Raw genomic sequence first — 3,954 nt, 5'->3', positions numbered from 1 at the left:
TCGTGAGATGGACAGCACATGTATATCGCTGGCCTTGAGGTACTGTTCTCTTATACCCCTCCAGAGGGCAGGGACGGTTGTGGGACGGGAGGAAAGTTACTTGGACTCCTGATCTCCTTGTGCTGGGCCTAGGAGGGTGGGGGCTCCTTACCTTCTAGTGTTTCCGGCCAGTCATGTCCCACCGAGACTGTCTCCTGGGGAGTGACATCCCGATGGACATTCGAACCTGTGGGTGTAGGATGCCCTACTCTGGAGATAGTGTACTTTGGCCCAGTTGGCCACGACTTTCCGGCCTAGGCCGTCAGTCCTTCAGACTGCTGAATGTTTGGCTTTCTCGTTTGACCTTCCTTTTTCTCTTCTTTCTATCTTTCCTTCCTTTCTCTGTCTGCTATGGGGGGCTGGGGATGGGGGTTGATGCGGGGGGCGGGCCCTCTGGGTGGGGCTCTGAGCTGATGGGTGCCCTGCTGCGCGAAGCTTTGCGTACTAACCTTAGGGATCCCCAAGATGGCGAGTGACTTAGCCAGACCCCTTAAGATTATCTCACTCAATGTTAAAGGCCTTAATTCACCTAACAAGCGCCAACAGCTATGGCATTACTTCTTGCAACATGACCCGGACATCATCTTCCTACAAGAGACCCACCTTCTCCGGGCAGATACAAAGCGCATGGCGCACCCAAGATACCCCCTCCAATTCTGGGCTACAGCTGATACGAAAACGGCTGGGGTAGCAGTTTTGTGCAAAGCTGGCATCAGGCGGGGTTCTGACAAGCTCTTCCGGGGTGGTGACGGTCGCTTCCTTAAGGTCTCGGTCGAGGTGGGCTCCCGCCGTCATACGCTGTGCAACGTGTATGCGCCCAACCTGGCACAAGATCGCTTCCTTCGGGATCTTTTGCGCGCTCATGTCCCTCGGGGTGAGGCCTCGATTGTTCTGGGGGGTGACTTTAACCTGGTATGGTGCCCTACGATGGACCGGAGTACAGGCTCCTTTCATGGGGCAGGGGCGATGTCCTCGGCACTGCGCAAACAGATAGGCGAGCTAGGCCTCTTCGACGCATGGCGCTACTTCTCCCCCGACAAAAGAGATTACTCTTTCTACTCTAGTGCTCACCGCTCTTATTCCCGCATCGATCATTTATTCGTCTCGCACGACCTGATTTGTGATGTGATGGCTGTGGAAATGTCCGACATCTCCATCTCGGACCATGCGCATGTGGAGTTGCTCCTCCGAGATCTGCGGAGTGGTACCCCTAGGGAACGGAAGTGGCGTTTGCCCCCATACCTCCTCAGAGATCCGGAGTCGGTCGAAGACATCCGCGCGGCCATCACCTCCTACTTTGAGTTCAATGACTTGCCGGAAACGCCGTTCCCGGTGGTGTGGGACGCCTTCAAGGCCACAATTCGGGGTCACATCACCTCCCTCGAGATTGCGAGAGCGCGTGAACGGAGAGTAGTGGAGGAGGGGCTAGTGACGGACTTACGGGGGGCAGAGGCACAGAATCAAGAGGAATCCACTCTGAAGACGCGAAGGCGTCTAGCGAACCTACGAGGGCAATTGCGCATGCTGCGTGCAAATCGGGCGGAGAAATCCCTCCTGGCACTAAAGCGTATGCATTTTGATGGCGGGGACAAGGTGGGGAAGCTCTTGGCGAGGCGACTGAGGGTTAAGGCGGCCAGATCCCACATAGCAAATGTGATTCTCCCGGACGGGTCTCGGGCGACGACGGTGGAGGCTAAAATGAAGGCGTTCCGAGACTATTACGCCTCCTTATACACGGCGGCTCCGACTGGCGCCTCCCCGCCGGGGGAGCTTCTGGAGCACTATGGCGGGACGCGCTTACACCCCGAAACGGCGGAGAGGTTAGAGGACCCGCTTTCGCTTGCCGAGGTGACTGCGGCCATCAAAGATCTGAACTTGGGGAAGTCACCGGGCCCGGACGGTCTACCGCTTTCCTTTTACCGCCTATTCAGGGAACAGCTAGGTCCTTATCTCCTCAGACTCTTTGCTTCCTTTGATGGTGGCCAGGGTCCCTCGCCGGACATGGGTATGGCGGAAATAGCTCTAGTCCCTAAACCTGGGAAGGATCCGGCGCTTTGCTCGTCATACCGCCCGATTGCACTGCTTAATACTGATTTCAAAATTTATACGAAGGTGCTGGCTAAGAGACTCGATCCCCACATGCCGGACCTCGTTGACCCTGACCAGGTGGGCTTCATTCGAGACCGTCAAGGGGCAGACAATGTGCGGAGACTGGCACATTTGGTAGGGAAAGTGCATCACTGGCACATTCCGGCGTGCCTCCTGTCGTTAGACGCTGAGAAAGCGTTTGATCGCGTAGACTGGGGGTTTCTCCAAGCGGTCCTTTGCAGGATGGGGCTCGGCCCACGGATGATTGCCAGAATCATGGCACCTTATGTGGCGCCGAGGGCAAGGGTCAGGGTGAATGGGAGGTTGACGGAACCATTCGCCATTGGCAGAGGGACAAGGCAGGGCTGCCCTCTATCGCCATTGCTGTTCGCCCTGGCGATTGAACCACTGGCAGACCTGATCAGACGCAACCCGGACATTTGCGGCGTGCAGATGGGAGGGCAAGCTCATAAGGTGGCGTTGTACGCGGACGACCTCATCCTCACTCTAACGGAGCCGCGACAATCCTTGCCGGCGCTTCATGAGGTGCTCTGCTCCTTCGAAAGAGCCTCTGGCCTGAAAATTAATCACGATAAGTCATGGGTGCTTAACCTCACGATCCCTCAGGCTGATGTCCCTCCCCTAGAAGTGCTGTGCCCCTACCGATGGACGGACCAACATATCCGATACCTCGGCCTCTCCCTAACTCCCTCTTTGGAGGGCTGGTCGGCGCTCAATTGGGCGGAATGTCGCAAATCTGTTCTCGCTGAACTACAGCGGTGGAAACCTCTTATCCCCTCTTGGCTGGGCAGATTGAACGCGGTCAAAATGTCTATATTGCCTAAAATACTCTACCTGTTCCAATGCCTTCCTACACCTATCCCTCTGCCGAAGATTAGAGCCTTGCAAAGGGACTGTACTAAATTCATCTGGGGGGGCAAGAGACCCCGCTTCTCTCAGGCACTCCTTATGGCCCCGCGGGATCGTGGAGGGCTGGGATGCCCGAATCTGGTGGACTATTATTGGGCCGCTCACTTGCGGTTTGTAATAGAGTGGGGTATTCGAAAGAGTGAGAAGGGGTGGCTGCACCTTGACCGGGCGGTCACGGGTCGTACGATCTGGAACCTCGCTTGGACCCATAGGGCGGGACGGTCCCCTAGTGCTTACTTGGCGGTTCCCACGAGAACGGTCCTGGAAGTGTGGGACAAGATAGCGGTGCGGAAAGGCTTGACGACTTTCCCCTCGCCGCACACCCCCATAGAGGATAATCCATGGTTCCCACCGGCTAACCACACCCCCGCCTTTCGCAGGTGGTCACGAGAAGATTGCAAAGTCCTTACGGATCTCTTTGACGGCAGCTCCATGAAGTCCTTTGCCCACTGTCGGGAGGAGTTCCGTCTTCCCCCAGAGGCTGAATTGCAGTTTCTGCAGTTGCGTCACTGGGCCCTGTCTGACGCGATTTACCCTGGGGCCACCCGGGCCTTCACCCCGTTCGAGAGGCTGGCCCGCTCTGGTACGGGCACGAAGGGCCTTATATCCAAAATTTATCAGATTCTGCAACATCCTCTTGCTCCCCCTGCTCACCCGTATCAGCGACATTGGCAGGAGACTCTAGGTGCCGATATTGATCCGGCACAGTGGACCCGCCTATGGAGGGATGTTCCTAGGGTGTATCGCAGTGTGCCGCAACAAGACAACGCGTATAAAATAATGACGCCGTGGTATTATACGCCCCAACGCCTACACAGGATGTTCCCCTCTGTGCCGCCCGGCTGCTGGAGATGCCATCATGTGCCTGGTGACTTCATGCACATCTGGTGGACCTGC

The sequence above is a fragment of the Lissotriton helveticus genome, chromosome 1_2, assembly GCF_964261635.1.
Source record: "Lissotriton helveticus chromosome 1_2, aLisHel1.1, whole genome shotgun sequence".
NCBI classification, from domain to species: Eukaryota; Metazoa; Chordata; class Amphibia; order Caudata; family Salamandridae; genus Lissotriton; species Lissotriton helveticus.
The sequence above is the reverse complement of the archived record's forward strand: the minus strand, read 5'-3'. Positions refer to the sequence as shown.